The sequence below is a fragment of the Bufo gargarizans genome, chromosome 9, assembly GCF_014858855.1.
Source record: "Bufo gargarizans isolate SCDJY-AF-19 chromosome 9, ASM1485885v1, whole genome shotgun sequence".
In the NCBI taxonomy this organism is placed as follows: Eukaryota; Metazoa; Chordata; class Amphibia; order Anura; family Bufonidae; genus Bufo; species Bufo gargarizans.
This window is the reverse complement of record NC_058088.1, coordinates 176,289,989-176,308,440: the sequence shown is the minus strand read 5'-3', so window position 1 is coordinate 176,308,440 and position 18,452 is coordinate 176,289,989.

The following is an 18,452-nucleotide window of genomic DNA, read 5'->3' as shown; positions in this document are numbered from 1 at the left end:
TATTATATCTGGGTGATTATTCGACATTTATGCTTTGTAACCTCTGTATGCTAACCGCATCTATTATGGTAACCAAGGTACCAGCTCAAAAACTGCAAACAACCTGCAAAGAAGAAATGAGCCCAAAACAGAACCCATAAAATATAATAAAGCTTTATTGTGTATACAAATAACATCAAAATATTTTTTTTATTAAAATCACATGATGCAAGGACAGGTGGCAGAAAAAGCATCCTCCAGAGACCGCATCATTTACAGATGGGGGTGAATATGGAAAGGTGTGTATATTATAATGTATGGTCTGGACTACACCCACTGGGATAGTGCTCTGTAAACAACGTAGTTACAAATAGTGCCAGGAATAAATAGTAATAACTGTGTCCAGAGCAGAGTATAAAAAACTAATACCAATATTCAAACTCAACCATTTTCCAATTGTGGTCAATGGTGGACGCGACCCCAACACGCTACCTTTCGGCGTACCTTCGTCTAGGGAGCCCAAATTACAGGTCACACCTTCTAAAAAGGTCCCAGGAAGCTGAGATATGGCTAGCTGTACTGGTGCTGCCGACATTTTATTTTATACCCACATAAAAGATGTAATCAACTACAAAAGAGCGTTTGCTCACTTTCAGCTGATCGCTGGGCGTGTTTACTATGATCGGGAATGAAAGTTCATTGAGATGATCCCTGGTCTGTGTAAAAAGGCCTTTATGCAGCTCTGCACTATGAGAACCCCACTTTCTGTACCCCTACGGGTGTGGAATATTGGAGACATATCCATCAGTCAGAAATTAATATGTGTTATAGAAACACAACATGTTGTCCACATTAACAAGATCAAGCTGGCCCAACCACAGTATCAGAAGACCCTCCGGTGAACCCAGGATGTGATACAATAATGAGCCTGATGCTGCACATAGAGTTCCAACAGGGGCCGACTGGCCATAAACCCTACAGGGAATTTTACCAGTTTGCCGATGCCCAGGGGGCCGCCAAAGTCTTCTTCTTTGCTGCTCATCGAGTACATAATGAGCTCTCAGCGGTAGATTATGCTTTGAAAATCCCTACTCATGCACCCAGCGACGGCACATGCCCTCCCGAATTCAACTGCTTTGGCCCACATCTCATCTCCTAAGCTCCCCGCTCCATATATTAATCAGAGGCAACTGTACGAGGAGGACAAACAATGGCAACTATTGATGATCGCCACAGAAGGGCAGTTTTTGGGGCAGTATATTATGCTGCACTGGGGTATTTGGTTCTGCTGGGATTGTATTTTGCTCTAGAGATGCGTGTTAATTTTAGACCCCTCCATGATTTCTAAGTGGGAGAACTTGCAAAATCGCAGGGTGTTCAAATACTTCTGTTCCTCACTGTATATATTTTTTTTTTTATAGGAAAGAAAGGAGAAACAGGGGCGACTGAGCCAGTCTATGGTAAGTCAGTTGTCATTACATGGAGTAATGATCATCCAAGTGATCGTTTCTGATCATTGCCCTGTGTAAACACGTCAGTTCATCATCGACAAATGAGACAACGCTAGTTTGATATTGATTGCACCTTTCATGTGAACGTGAACATTATTCTTGTCGGCAGCACATTCCCTCTGTTAAACAGGGGAAATGTTCCTGATAATTATGCAAACTATACGGGGACGAACCTATGATCACCGGGTACATAATCTGCTCTTTAGTGAGAAATTAACATCTGGAGATAGTTTAAGAAAAGAAAAAAGGGTAGAAGAACCTCTATGACGGCGCTGCCAATAAAGGACATTGATCGTGGTAAGTATTTTAGCAAGATGATGGGGGGGGGGGGGCGCTTATCTCACCCTCAATAGTTCTGGCTAGAAAATCAGCGGGTCTGTGGAAGAACAACAATAAGGTAGTGTTAGATCATGTATAACCATGCAAGATAATTTAAGCATTAATAAAAAAATCACATTCGCGATTGAGACCGTGCGGTGAAAGAGTTCCCAATTTGTGGATCCAGAAAGCCTCCTTCTGTTTTAAAAAGGAGTATACGATTTCCTCCTCTTCTGGGTAAGTCAACTTGTTCCAGAATCTGATACCGTAATTGGGAGACCTGGTGTTTCATTGTAGAAAAATGATATGGAATAGGCAGTAACGTTTGGCCCAGTCTGATGGTGGACTTGTGTTTGCTTTTTCGGTCTCTAATATGTTGCGTTGTTTCGCCAACATATGCGAGGCCGCATGGACACTTCAATAGATAGACTACAAAGCAGGAGTCACAAGTAAAAAAATCCCTTAAATCGGAAGGGTCTGTCCCGTGCGTGGGTGTGCAGCATATTCTCCCTTGATTACACTTCAGCATTGAGCGCAGTGTAGGCAGGCGTATGTACCCTGTCCGCGACTGCGTAGGAACAGACACCTTAGTGAAGCTACCAATGTCAGCCTTAACCAGTTTGTCCCTAATGTTGGATGATCTCTTGGAGAAGGTTAATGGTGGCTGGTGGAATTCTTTTACCTCAGGATATGCTTTGGCCAATAGTGACCAATGCTTCCTTAGGGCTTGTTGTATTTTGGGCATCAAGGGATGGTATGTGGTTACACAAGCTATTCTATTGCAGTTATTCTGTTTAGTTCGGTGTGGTAAGGGGATTGCATTTAGATCTTGTAAGGCATTATGTAAGGTAGTTAATTATATCGATACAAAAAGCAATCTTCCAGAGGCTCTACCCCACTTCCAAACAGGGTGAAGGTGCCCACTCCAGCAGACTCACCCTTTAATCTAAACTTCGATGTATAATGTAGTATATTGCTGGCTGGCACTCAATAGAGGGAGTCACACGGTTTTACTTTTTACATCCAAAGTTTATTAATAGCTGCCTATTTCCTCATTCAAATTTGCTACACGACAATATACAAATAAAACGTATAAAAATTTACATATCCAGTATATAAAATGTAAAATAAAATCCTTGCAATATAGGTTGCCACCTCTAGGGGTCACTATAATATCACAGGTTTACTATGTATGTTCCTTTGCTGCAATTATTCCTTGGATCCTTATATTTCGTATATGACTTCTTGCCTCAGTCCATACTACGCATGCTAGTAAAGGTTAAAATAGTTAAAAAGTTCTTGGTCATTACACCTCTCTTGCACCAATACTTTTAAGCATTCCGGCTCATGGTTATAAAGTTTTAGGGTTAGTACATTGGTTTGTTAATCCAACTTTTGTACATTACCCTTTCCCGTATGTACCAATGCCTGCTCGGTTGGTGGTGCTTGTCTTTAAGTCCTCCGCTGTGCAGACCGAGATTATTCGAGCAGCCGTCCTCCTTGCACTGTGGTGTCAAGGGGACATCGTTTTAAATTAGAGGGGCAGAGGTTTAAAAGTAATATCAGGAAGTATTACTTTACTGAGAGAGTAGTGGATGCATGGAATAGCCTTCCTGCAGAAGTGGTAGCTGCAAATACAGTGAAGGAGTCTAAGCATGCATGGGATAGGCATAAGGCCATCCTTCATATAAGATAGGGCCAGGGACTATCCATAGTATTCAGTATATTGGGCAGACTAGATGGGCCAAATGGTTCTTATCTGCCGACACATTCTATGTTTCTATGTCCCATGTGTTCACTTCCTGAGGTGTAATGACCAAGAACTTTTTAACCTTTACCAGCATGCATGCATAGTATGGACTGAGGCAAGAAGTCATATTGTCTACTGTATATCATGTATCGATTTTTTTTCATTTTTTTTACGTTTTTCATACCGGTTGTCAATGACGATATATCCTATGTACCTGTTGTTCACAGATAAAACAATTTATGACCACTGAGGAAGGTCCGTTTGAGACCGAAACGTCCGGTCAGCTCTCTTTATTTTCTGATTTCGGCATAAATTGGGCAACTGGAGTATGAAAACAATGCATAAATAAACAATTCTTAAACACAACAAAAATCTGAGTGCCTCAATCTTTACTACATGAATGTGGCTATCTTGGCCTTTGGTTGGCACCGGAACTTTCAGAGTGCGGTTCTCCACGTTTCCTCAGTTTTTTTTTTATAAGACCAGACTTGAATGTAGGAACCTAACTCTAATAAACAGACAGATCTCTACTGCAGTTAGGGTTGCACAGAATGGTTTACTCCGAAGTGGTTTACTCCGAAGCATTTTACGATCTCCTCTATGTTGTCGGAATGAGTTTTAGAAGGGCTCTTCAAGCACAGTTCCATGTTTTTGTAACCATTTTAGTTTTCAGTTTTTAAGCTCCTATGTTTATCTTTTCTTGGAAAATGGGAATTAAGTGTTGATCTACAAGATTTTGAAGGCAGAATTGTGTTCGGCAAGTATGTAAGCCTCAAAGTTTTGGATGAATCTGAGAAATACAAATTATTAATTGGAGCCTATCAGGAAGGAACTGCAGGTGACAGACAATTTCACCAAAATCTCCTTCACAGCAGTTGGTTTAACTCAATCAATAGAAATAAGCTCTAGTATGCTGGCTGGAAAAATGCAGTAGGCCTACAGGTAGCCCTCAATGTCCTTCCCAAAAAACATTGTATATGAATACACCGAAGAATGCATATTCATATGTTAGCTATGTATGACACTGTATATGTATGATACTGCTGCTCCTATGATAAATTGATTGCTGGGGATACATTTTTACTTTGCAATATTGGCCTTCTGCTGTTCCACAGTGGTGGCCATTTAGCAAAACGGACAACTAGGTCTACTGCCACATTGTCACTTTTGCAGCACTGTCTGAGGCACTAAATTGTTAGGTAAAATAAATCACCAGTCACTCCTTTTAACAGGTTTTAACAGGTTTGTCTGAGTATTCAATGCTGGTGACCTATCCTCAGGATAGGCTATTAGCAGGGGTGCACCACCAATGAGGCCAGGTGAGGCGATCGCCTCAGGTAGCACCAGGTAAGGGCAAAAGGGGGGCAACCAAAGGTCATGGGCTGAAGGGAAGGGGTTAGGTTAAGAAATTGGCATTGGGAAGTGGTGGCGCCCTTTCAGTTTTTGCCTCAGGCAGCAGAAAGGCTAGGTGCACCCCTGGCTATTACTATGTGATTGTTGGGATTCTGACACCCAGAATCCACTGCCGATCAACCTTCCCACAGCTTACCAAGCATGGCTGTTCTTGTTATCGCATCTCAACCCCATTGTCACAAGGGTGTCACGACCTATCGCTGACCCTGTGGTGCCTGGAGTCAGAAGGTCGCAGCGGGTGGCTACTCATCTGATTTCCAGGGATCACTCCATGACCTAGTTGTGGGAATGGATTCCAGTCCAGGTTTTCCTGTTTTGGTTTGCAATCCTTTTTGTCCTAGGTATCGGTAGTTTTCCTTTCAGCTGTTCTTGGTCTGCCACTCCCAGCTACTATGTATTCTCTCTTCCTACTTCCCTTGTTGCCAGATATAGACCTTCCTTCCAGGTTATCTATTCTGACCTCTGGTGGTGTTGCTATGGAGCTACTGGAGCAGTTGTAACCGGTGCTGTCGGATCTCCGGTTCTCTCCAGTTTGTTTTCTACTGTTTGTTGTCTCCCTTCGGGGATTATATGTGGTGTTTGTGTTGTTTGTCCACTCCCTGTTGTTTCCCTAGGTGTCAGTGGTGAGGAACGGCCAGACTGAACGCACCAACCAAAACCTAGAGACTTACCTTAGGTGTTTTGTGTCTGAAAATCAGGAGGAATGGTTATCTTACTTACCTTTAGCAGAGTTTGCTATAAAAAAATCGCCATCAAGAATCAACTGGTAAGTCACTATTTTTTGGTGCATATGGTTTTCATCCCCAGTTTTGCACTTTCAGTGAGGGGGAGCCGTCTGGGATTCATGAAGAACGATTTACGTTGTCACTCTCCTCTGTATGGCAGAAGGTTCAAAGCAATTTGAAAAATATGGGCGGCAGATATAAACGTATGGCTGATAAGAAACGTTCGCCAGGTCCGGACCTAGGGATGAATAACTATGTGTGGTTGTCGACTAGAAATATTAAGTTAAAGGTTTCCTCTTGGAAATTGGGTCCTAGGTTTATTAATCCTTATAAAATTGTTGCTGTCATTAACCCCATGGCTTTTCGCTTGGAGCTACCTCAAACTTCATAACGTATTTCATAAATCGTTACTCAAAAAGTATGTCGCACCTCCGGAACCAGCACCGTTATCGCCCCGTCCAGTTATTGTCGATGGCAATTTGGAGTTTCAGGTGGCAAAAATTGTTGATTCTCGTTTTGTCAGTCGCTCCCTTCAATATGTGGTGCATTGGAAGGGTTATGGTCCGGAAGAAAGAATGTGGGTGCCTGCGTCGGAAGTAAACGCCAGCAGATTAATTCGTTCTTTCCACATTTCTCATCCGGAAAGACCTGGGCCTGAGTGTCCGGTGGCCCAGTGCAGAAAGGGGGGTACTGTCACGAGGGTGTCACAACCTATCGCTGACCCTGTGCGGCCTGGGGTCATAAGGTCGCAGCGGGTGGCTACTCGCCCAATATCAAGGGATCGCTCCATGACCTAGTTGTGGGAATGGATTCCGGTCCAGGTTTTTCTGTTTTGGTTTGTGATCCATTTTGTCCTAACTAGGTATCGTTAGTTTTCCTTTCAGCTGTTCTTGGTCTACCACTCCCAGCTACTATATATTCTCTCTTCCTACTTCCCTTGTTGCCAGATATAGACCTTCCTTCCAGGTTATCTATTCCGACCTCTGGTGGTGTTGCTGTGGAGCTACTGGAGCAGTTGGAACCGGTGCTGTCGGATCTCCGATTCTCTCCAGTTTGTTCTCTACTGTTTGTTGTCTCCCTTCGGGGATTATATGTGGTGTTTGTCCACTCCCTGTTGTTACCCTAGGTGTCAGTGCTGAGGACTAGTGCTCCCACTGCCCTACTCACTACCTAGGGCTTCTTTCAGGGTAATTCATGGACAAGGGGAGGTTATCGTCGTACGGACGTCAGGACAGCCATGTGTCAGTGCTAGGTGAGTTAGGGGTCACCACTCCTCCCTCTCCCTTATGTAAGGGCACCCGGTTTCCCTCCTCCCTGCGCCGCATGTCTGTTACTTGTCAAACCAGACGTGATACCCTTTTACATTAATGGGACTTAGCTGCATCTAGGCCATGTGACTGATTAACGTGATGTCACTGGCCTAGGAAGGAGTCTCTTCAAACAGCTGATTGGGGGGTGCCAGGCTTTGGACCCCCACAGATCAAATACTGATGACCTATTCTGAGTATAGATCATAAGGCATATGGACAGGTAAAGCAGATCTAAAGAAGGAGAACCCTACTATGTCAGCTTCCTAGACTTTTGTAGGACAAGGGACAATGACAGAATATTGTGCCTGCATTCTATATCTACTACAGTGAATCCTGAATTGTAAGGTTTTAAAGGGGTTATTCTGTTTTGGAAACCTATTTTCATATACCCCATTAGGGGATTCTTAATTTAGAGGTCTTCTGCAATTCAGGATCTTCGTCTCCAGAATGAGGCAATTACAGAGTATCTCACTCTGGAGGACCTGTCTTGTCCTGCAAGACACATACAACCCATTGACTTGAATGTGCAATATGTAATGCTACATTTCCTCAGTGGTGGCACTAAAGGGAAATGGCTGCCATGTGGCTGCTGTGGGAAAAGGAGGTCCCATCCCCTTCGTTACAGGATGAGAGAACAAAGAAGGGGGCGGGGAACTGGCTCAAGAGTCACAGAAAGTGTGTGGTGGGCAAAGCAAAGAAGAAGCCTTTGGGGTACGACCACAGCCGAGTACCGCTCTGCTGTACGAGCTGCAGCTGGACCCTATCAATTAATTACTGCATTGTTTCTTCTATCTTCATTAGTAATGGCCGTGTGGTTCGGGTTACCGCATGGCCATTACCAATGAGGACATGCAAAACAGTGCAGTTGTAACTAGTTAATACGATGCAGCTGTGACTTGTAAAGCCGAACCGTACTCAGCAGTAGGTATGAGCGGACGGGTTCGCCGGGTTTGGCCGAACTTCGGGTCAAAGTTCGGGTTCGGGAATGGAGACCAGAACTTTGGTGCACCAAAATGGCTGTAAATTGTAAAATAGTCATAGTAAGGGCTAGAGGGCTGAAAAATGGGGGTAAGAGCAGGACAATTACCCTGCAAACAAATGTGGATAGGGAAATGAGTTAAAATAACATAGAAAATAATCTTGAACTAGGAGGCGGAGGTCAAAGTGGAGTAAGAGGTTGAGGAGGCGGTAGACTTGGCGGTGTAGGGGGAAGCGGAGGAGGAGGAGATAGCCAAGACTGTTTTTGTTTTTTTCTTTTTTTCATTTATTTATTTTTTATAAATTTGGGAAGACCTCAAAACATTGGGAAATAGAAAAGAGAATGCAAATAGAAAGTGCGCTGGAGTATAACAATGGCTGGGTGCAGCCGGTATACTTGTCTATTCAGCACAAGGTACGGACATTTTAATGAACGTGAGCTTGTCCACGTTGGCTGTGGACAGGCGGGGATGGGACCACCTTTCCCCACAGCAGCCACATGGCAGCCATTTCCCTTTAGTGCCACCACTGAGGAAATGTAGCATTACATATTGCACATTCAAGTTAATGGGTTGTATGTGTCTTGCTCAACACTAGGCAAACAGCCATATTCCAATGGGAGTACAACCACCCCAAGTGGCCGTACCCTTTAAAACCATACCTGTAATTTGGAGAGCATTTGGAGCTTTGCTATTAGGCTCTACCTCTTCTATGTACATCTCTAGTTGTTTATAGTAAAGTTATCCATAGAATAGACGTAAAGATGAAGATCGGGGAATCTTAAACCGTTCTGATATTTGATATGTCTCTCTCATTTTGCAGGAGATTCTATGGGAGATTTTAACAACTATAAGTTTAGTACGAAAGATGAAGACAACAACATTTCTGAGGGCCATTGTTCATTACTGTATAAAGGCGGCTGGTGGTATAACAGTTGTCACCAGGCAAACCTTAATGGACTCTACCACCTAGGAGTGCTCACATCTTTTGCAGATGGCATCAACTGGTTTTCTGTCAGAGGGTATAAATACTCGTACAAGCATCTGGAAATGAAGATTAGGCCTGCTTAGATGAAGGAACAGTCCCAGAAATTTGTGGATTTTCAAATATTTGTTCAGAATTTCTTCTATTGATCTTATAAGTGTCTTGATGGATGCCAAAGCACAATGTATGGTTGCCCCTGACTGCAAGGGCCTGGTGGAGGAAGGGTTCAGTTTGACTGGAGTAGGCTGAGTATACTGGCTGCCTGGTCATCTGTGTAGCTAGGCTTTCCTTCATGATTCAGTTTTCTGCTCTAGGCCTGTATCTAAATACCCTGACCAATGTGCGGTGGCCCAGAACCCAGAGCAAATGTCCTTCCAGATTCCCCTCCCCATAGTTAGTCCTTGTAAATAACTCCTTATAGATTTGATTCTAGGCAGGACTGGGAAAGTGTAGGCCTCCTGGGCCCAATGGCAAAAGCAAAGCCTGGACCTTCAATTAACCACAGATGACCCCACAATATGATTTCTAATGCTGATATACTATATAAAATACATGTAAATCAATACATTTATGGACTTTCCTATATTTTCTGTTTCAATACATTTTCATTGGTTTTCTGAGAAATGTTACAGTGTAGAAGTGACTTTATCATCTTACATAGAATAAAAAAAAAATCAAATGCATAGAAATACAGTATGGGGTTACATTATGATTTGCATGGTATGCAGGGGCAGACTGGCCATAGACCCTACAGTGAAATTTCCTGCCCTGTAGTATTTTGTTCTGTTGGAGTGGTATTTTGTGCTGCACAAAGTTATTGCTGGTAACGATGGGATTTATGTAGGCCATAAGTATTGCTATGTAGAAAGTTTTGTAATGTCAGATCTTTTTATAAATCTTGTATGTTTTTAATCCCTGCTTTACCCAAAAAGACAAGGAAAGTTCATTAATCAATAATTCCAGATTGCAGTGGCATGGGAATGCTTTTGAGAGCTGACGATTTGGAGGATATGCTTGTCTAGTCTTCCCAAGTTTGAAGTGTATCTTTAACAGTAGGTAAGAAATGAGATGGACATTTAGGCTAGATCCACACAGAGCTTTTGGACAAGGATTTGAAGGAGATCCACCGGAAGGATTTTCAGCCAAAGTCAGAAGATGGATTGGAAAGGAATCAGAAATATAAACGAAGGATTTATACTTCTCTTTCCTGGTGGATCCACTTCTGGCAGATCTGCTTCCAAACCTCATCAAGCCTTAAAGCCCAGTGGTGAAGCCATTAGACCTAGACCACCGAAGTCCTTATGTCTGGTCATTGCTCCAAATGCGATTCTTGGGCGTTTATTGGCCCATATGAATCTGTTCAGTTGTACATGTAGTTGCTGAAAGATATATTTAGTTGTGGATGGAGGGATGGTGCGTGGGTGACACAGGATTTTTGGTAGTATCAACATTTTATAAAGTATTATCCTACCCCACCACAAGATTTTGAACATAGCCAGATGATTTCATTTTTCCTGCAATTGGGAAATAAGAGGTTTTCAGTTATCAACCATATATTTGAAAGGATAAGACACGTTTATACCTAAATATGGAATACATTAAAGGCATACCTTTAATAATATTTGGCATGTTCATACCTAATATTTGGGTTTTTGAGTCATTAAAGGATATATACACCTTTGGGGGCAATTTTTTTTATAATTACATTTTAGTCATTTTGGACTTAATTTTTTTTCAGTGGGTCTTAGTAAAAGGCTAAAATAGTAAATGGATACCAGCGCTGCCGCTATAAAAACTTCACTAAGTTACAAAGTGTAAGTTCCGTCGCTGCTGGGATCGTGAGGGTTAACTGCCGGTACTATTACTGTTGCAAGAACAAAACTAATAGTTAAAAGAGCAGAGCGCGCGCTGACTGAACATAAATCCAACCAGTATATCAGGATTTATGTTCAGTCAGCGAGGGCTTTGCTCTTTATTAAAAATATTCAGCAGCTTTGTCATAAAGGGTTGACTTTTACCAAGCTGTGAGAATCGTACTTTGTGCTGCACATCTAATAACCCTTTTCTCTAAAATAGCTCATAAACACTTAATTAAGCCACATTATAAGATATGAACTGACCTATAATGAGTGTTATATATAATAGAATATATAATAGTATATATAGTACAAGGTCAAAGATTAAACATCAGGAGCCGTCAGCTGAGCTGCCTGATGGAACACAGTAAAAATACAGAGCCTGCTACTAGAGAATCTCAAGGCTGTACAGAGAAAGTGGATCTACATTTTTAATATAGACCAATTCAAAAAATGATTTTTGGCTCAAAATTTGTACAATGCAATAATAAATAATGTCCACAAAGGTTAGCTTCATCAAAGGGTTCTAAGGTCAGTACAAAGAATAGAAGGCAAAGGACACAGCTCTGTCTGGTGCGATTTATTACAGACAGAGATTTGGAAAACATACTATTGGCGTAAATTCCTGCTGCTGAGGATCAGAATAAAGTGTTCTTATTAAGTTAAAAATAAACCAACAACAGTCAAAGAGCTAAATAAAGAGTGCATGGTCTCTGCGACCAATATGTGTCTGGTGTTGTCATGTTCTGGTGCAGACAATGTCCTGTGCTGGGTCTCGCACGATGACATGATCATGTAAGACCAGGTGCATGAGGTCGCAGTGCACTCTTGCACCCGGCTACTGTCTCATAGGCTTTGGCTGTGGCCTATGTGGGTTTAGCGACTGCAAGAAGCCCTAATGGAGGGCGCAATCACAACCACAAGTGTGGCCATGATTGCACTCCTTATTATAGGTAGGGAAGTGGCACCCTAAGTGTGCACTTACCCTCACCTACCCGTCGTCCCGGCCCTGTGTGCAGGGGAACAGACAGTGTGCCTGATGTACTTTTTAAGTATAATCAGGGCTTCATGGAGCTTGTCAGCCACTCTTCTGATTCTGTGAAAGTTGTATTTTACTTTTCAAGAGCCTCCGCTCCAGAGATATCAATTTCACATTGCTTTAAATGAAGAACATGTGAGCTTACATCTCTTAAGTGTCAATTATATATCATGCTGCCCCCAGGAGATGATGACCCCCTCAGTAACAGTTATATATAATGCTTCCCCCTCTTGGTGCCCCCAGTAGTAGTAACCTTTAGTGTAAAAAAAACAATCGCTTCCTTCCCTACCATTCCGCCTCCCCCCGCAGCCATCTGAGATATGTGGCCGGTGTTGTCATGTCCTGGTGCAGACAATGTCCTGTGCTGGGTCTCGCAAGATGACATGATCATGTAAGACCAGGTGCATGAGGTCGCAGTGCACTCTTGCACCCGGCTACTGTCTCAGTGTGCCTGATGTACACCTCGTACTTTTTAAGTATAGTCAGGGCCTCATGGAGCTTGTCAGCCACTCTTCTTATTCTGTGAAAGTTGTATTTTACTTTTCAAGAGCCTCCGCTCCAGGGATATCAATTTCACATTGCTTTAACAGCTTGAACCCAAATTCCACAAATCCCATGAAGAACATGTGAGCTTCCATCTCTTGAAAGATTAATGTGGAGGGAATTTCCCATTTCTAAGGTATTTTGTTTTCTCGCAGGAGAGCTGTAATGGAATGCACTTTCCTCCTCTGACATATGGTAGTTTGTGAGAGGTCAGTGAATAAATCAATTTGCTTAGAAGGTTCTGGTAGGGAGGGATTCTTTCTAGTCAAAGCCATTACTTTTTCTTTTATGAGATACAAGTGTTTTCAGGCCAGCACATCTCTAGGCTCGGTGTCTGGGATTGATTTGGGTTTAGGGAGTCTGTGGGCCCTGTCAACAGATCTAGGAGATGCATCTGGGGTAGCATTAGCTTCTGATTGTGTAAGTGTAAGCCGTGTACCGGGACGGGCTCCCGAGAATACAGCGAAGTCACGAACGAGGAAAGCAACTCTGACACCAGCGTTTGCAAAACAGAACTTTTACTGAAAACACAGCGATGAACACAATCCCAAATATGAGGGGACAAGGCAATACATTTACATACACCCAGCCCGCGGCTGAGACCCCTGTGCTGCACAGCAAGACGCACCCTGGTGGATAACTGAAGACATTTTTTGTAATTTGCCTACTGGCGGGCACAACTAAAACTGCCCCACCGTACCTGTTATTACCCTGAAACGAACGCGAAAGATTGTTTGGGTGCTTAGTACGGGTGCAGCACAGCAGCTTACAATCTTTTCAACGCCATAATATTCCCCCTCCTATAGCTAGTCCAGGAACCCGTATCTGAGTATTGTTCTGAGTATTGTTCCTGAGTAAAGCACTGAATTGGTCTGAGTTCATGGGCAATATGGAAGCTCTCAATTGCGCAATATCTCTTTAAGCAATGGAGTCCTTGTAGTAAACGTGGCAAACACTTTTTTGCCTGATACAAACAGAGACCTTATCTAGCTAACTATAGGACTGTTCTCGGTCTCTTAGGTGCCAATCTGCAATGTGGTGCGTGCACGCTCTTACCGACCAGGGTCTGTTCTTCATCCGATGATTTTTTACCGAACACCAAGTCTCTCCAGCAAACAGGTCCTGCAGGATCGGCAGCACTCCGTTCCTCAGCTCCTATCAGCCTTTCGGGAAAACAATTATTTTCTTCCGGACAGGATCTGTCTTGGGCGGTGATCAGCCTCACTCAGCTACAGCTCCTGACACTCTAGGACACTTTAACGTCTGGATGCTAGCAGATTCTGTTTCACACACAGTCCTTGCAAGATGTCTGCTCTCCTGCTTCCTGTTTCTTCTTGCTCAGTCCAACTCCACCTTCTATGAATATTCAATTACTGCAACCTGTTTAACTGTGTTAAAAAATAGCGGCATCCTGTGGCCAAAATGCAGAATGCAGTCTTGATGTTAAAATTTATACAACCAGTGTTCAAACAGATGAGGGCTGTTTCTCAATCTCACATAAGGAGTAAGTTCTGCAGGTGTAATTGTTTCAGGTATGCCTCTGAATTTGATGTTATTTCCTCTAGATGGATCTTCCAAGTCTGCTAAATTGGATTTCATAGCCGTAAGATCATCATCTAGTGAATTATGAGTGACTAGTGTGTTTTGAGCACATCTTGTTTTTTATATGACCCAATCGATCTCCCAGATCATCTAAATGTGCAGATAAAGTATTCTTAAAAATGTCAGCGTTGATGGAGCCCTTCAGAGCAAGAAGCATTTCCTTCAAGAGATCTTCAGTAATAACATCTCCTGAGTTGGGAATATGAGGAAAATCCCCTGTAGTTTGAGAGGAATCAGACTCAGAAAGTCCTACCTCATGTTCATTTCCAGAAAGAGTGTCCATCCTAGGTCTTTGTTTGGCTGGACTTCTAATGGTGGGAGAGTAAGGCTGTAGTACATCATCATCTGGGATTCAAGTAGTGCATTTTGTATGGCGCTGTGTGGTAGCTAAGGAAGCTTTGGTTGTATTCAATGCTTGTATTCCATTTTTTTAGATGATTGGGGCTGATTTATTTCCTCTTTCCTCTGATTGCAAAGGATTATGTGCCTCATATATCACAACTGTCTACCGAAAAACCTACCATGTGCCATGATTATGGAGCTCAGAGCTGCTGTAGATTTCTGGCTTCATTTGCACCAGAAAACTGGCGTAAATAAAGATAAACTTGTTGCGGATGCCGGCCATGCCCATTTTCTGTCACGCCCCCTATATGAAAAGTGGCAAGGGCGGAGTAAAACTGGGAGTTGCAACAAATTTTGGTGGATTTTTAATGCCACTTTTCTGGTGCAAGGGAGATGATAAATATCTATGTAGATGTGGCATTGAAGCCCAAGCAGGAAGATAAGTCCACCACAGGAATGATGGCATGTAGTCACTTAATAAAACATGCTCTAATCCTTTTTACCCAGGAGGATTTTTTGTTTTTGCGTTTTTGTTTTGCGCTCCCTGCCTTCCCAGAGCCATAACTTTTTTTTATTTTTCTATTCATATAACCATATGAGGGCTTGTTTTTTTCTGAGACAAGTTGTACTTTCCAGCACCACCATTTATTATTGCATATAATGTAGTGGGAAGCAGGAATAAAATTCCAAATGGGGTGGAATTGTAAAAAAAAAAAAAAAAACAGGTTTACAGGTTTTTTATTTACAACAATGGATAACCAGTTACTTTCATTGTACAGGTCAGTACAAGTCCAGCGATACTTTATATGTATAGTGTTTTTTTTTGCGTTTTGAAACTAATATAAATAATAAAATCTGTTTTATTTTTTCGTTACTATATTCTGACCACTAAAACTTTTTTGTAGTTATGTGTATTCTGGAGTATGTACGATTTTTTTTTATCACTTTTTATACAAAAATTTGTAGGAAACAAAGGGACCAAAAATGGCAAATCGTCATTAGTAATATAATATAAAAATATTAAATAGTTTTATATTTTTATAGTATGGGTGTTTTTGCACATGCCGATACTCATGTTTATTGTTTTAGTTTTTACATTTTTTGGGGGAAAGGGTGTGATTTGAATATTTTAATTTTATTTATTTTTTTACACTTTTTATAGTTCCCATAGGGGACTATAACAAGCAATCATTAGATTGCCATTCTCATAGGCTCCAATGCTACAGACAGGGGCTCAATAAGAAACACTATGACATTCTCTATGACAGGGGTAACTGCATACAAGCTCCGGATCCTCCGAGCCCGCTGGAGGGAGCCGAAGCATACCACACGCTCAGATGCCGTGGTCAGGTTTTCACATAATTAAAAGAGTTTTTTGAGATTTTAAAACTGATTAATTATCCTCTGAATAGGTCATCAGTATCTGATCGGTGGGGGTCCGAGAGGATAGCTCATCAGTATTAAAATCTATGAAAACCCCTTTATTGTTAAAAAATTAAAATCAGACATCATATATTACACTTCTTTTTAACCACTTCCAGACCAGGCAGTTTACCTCCTTCCTGACCAACCCTAATTTTAAGCATCTGATGTGTCACTTTATGCGCTAATAACTTTGGAATGCTTTTATTTATCCAAGCCATTCTGAGAGTGTTTTTTTTATGACACATTGTATGCCATGTTAATGGTAAACTTGCGTTAATATGTTTTACCTTTATATATAAAAAAAATACGAAATTTACTGAAAATTTTATAAAATTCACTATTTTTAAATTTGAATTTGAATTTGTCTGCTTTTAAGGGCAATGCGCATGGCCATAAGCGTTTTGCAATCCGCAAAACACGGATTCCACACGGACATATGGGCATGGAATGCACCGAGTGTAATTTCATTTTATTTTTTTTGCAGGCCCACTGAAGTGATTGGTTCTGCATACAGGCCTAAAAAAAAAAAAAAATGAACGAACATAGGAGAAAAATAAGTTTGAGTTCATGAGCCCTAAGACAGATAGTGATAACTCATAAAAAAATTATTAACATTTACCATATGTCTACTTCATGTAGGTGTCATTTTGGAAATGTTATTTTATTTTTGGGACATTAAAAGGTTAACGTTTTCAAGAAAATTTCCAAAATCTAAAACTTTAAAGGGGTTGTCAGAGTTATTTTTGTGTTCTTTCTATGTTCCTAACTGGGCAAATATAACAGCTTTCTAATTAACTCACTTTATCTGCAGTGGCTGGTTTCTCAGATTTCACTGAGGGTCACATGACCTGTGATGTCAGCTTCTCTACCTGCTCTGATAAAGGTCAGTTTACAAGTCTGTAAACCAGACGTCACTGTGCTGGCCACGCCCCCCTTCACTGCCGTCTGCTCTCTCTCCTAAGATTCTTAACCCCTTCAGCTGCACACACTGGCTAGCTGCAGCAGTGACAATTCTGGGCACAGGAGCTGACAGACTAGAGAGATCATTGCACAAGAAGGTAGGGGGAAGATCCTGTGTGTATTAGCAGTGTCATTATACAGCTGGGACTTGTAGTTCTACACTTACAAGTTGCTGTTGATTCTCCCAGCACTCAGGGCAGCTCTTGTATCCACTCCCTTAGCAGTGTCATTATACAGCTGGGACTTGTAGTCCTAAACATACAACATGCTGCAGAGTCTCCCAGCAGGCAGACATGTCACTCAGGGCAGCTCTTGTATTCACTCCCTTAGCAGAGCGGGGGGGGGGGGGGGGGCGGATAGGGGCAGAGGTTGTTTTTATTGCATGTAAACAAAGGGCAAGAAAAGAACCAGGGAAATGAGGAAATATTTATATTTTGTTTGCATAAAACTTGCTTAGCTTAGTTAGATATTGCTGCCCATCAGATTTTCAGTGCTATATTATTTTTTTTCATAACTCGAACAACCCCTTTAAGGACCAATTCAGTTCTGAAGTCACTTTGAGGAGCTTACATAATAAAGAAAAACACCCATAGATTACCCCATTTTAGAAACTACACCCCTCAAACTATTCAAAACACATTTTAGAAATGCTGTTAACCCTATAAGAATTCTACACAAATTAAAACAAAATGGAGGTGAAATTTCTAGATTTTCCAATTTAAGCAAGTTTTCCTTTACCACAGCAAGGGTTAACAGCGAAACTTTAATATTTATTACGCTGATTCTGTAGTATTTATTACTCCCCATATGTGGTCGTAAACCGCTCTATGGGCACACGACAGGGCTCAGAAAACAAAGAGCGCCATATGGTTTTTGGATGGCAGATTTAGATGGAATGGTCTTTGGGTGCTATAATGCAATTGAAGACAGGCTGAGGTACCCCTGCAGTGGAAACCCCCAAAAAGTGATCACATTTTGGAAACTACATCACTCAAGGAATTTTAAAGGGGTGTAGTGAGCACTTTGACCCAAGAAGATTTTCATAGAATTTATAACAGTTGGCTGCGAAAATGCAAAATGATCATACTTTATTTTTTTACAATAAAACTTTATTTTTCACAAGGTATACCAGGAGAAAATCACCCCATTTTCTCCTGAGCACAGCAACCCATTATATGTGGTTGTAAACTGCTGTGTAGGGATATGCCAGGACTCAGAAGGGAAGGAGCGGCATCTGGATATTCTAACATAGAATTAGCGGAAATGGTTTTTAAGAACCATACTTTTTTAAATATTTTTTTGGACTGAGATTGAGATGTGTAGGGGCTTATTTATTGCTGGACAAGCTGTAGTTTTTATTGGCACTATTTTGGTGTACAGTTTTCTGGAAAGGCTGTTCAGAGATAAATTCTGACTGCCAGGATGTTTATAGTCCATGGGTGGTTGGGAACTGATTAGCAAAACTAGAACCAGTCCTGTAGCTCTCATGGTTCCAGAGATCTCCCAATCTAGTGCTTCAATTTCTCTGCTAAAGTTATTTGGAGTGCCCTTCCATCTGCAGCTCTCTCCCTATCACAGTTCAAGGTTGTGTCCTTTCATCTGCAGCTTTTTCCCTATCACAGATAAATGGATATGTATTTTCTGCAGCAGCACTCTCCCTATCACAGATAAATGGATATGTATTTTCTGCTGCAGCACTCTCCCTATCACAGCTCAG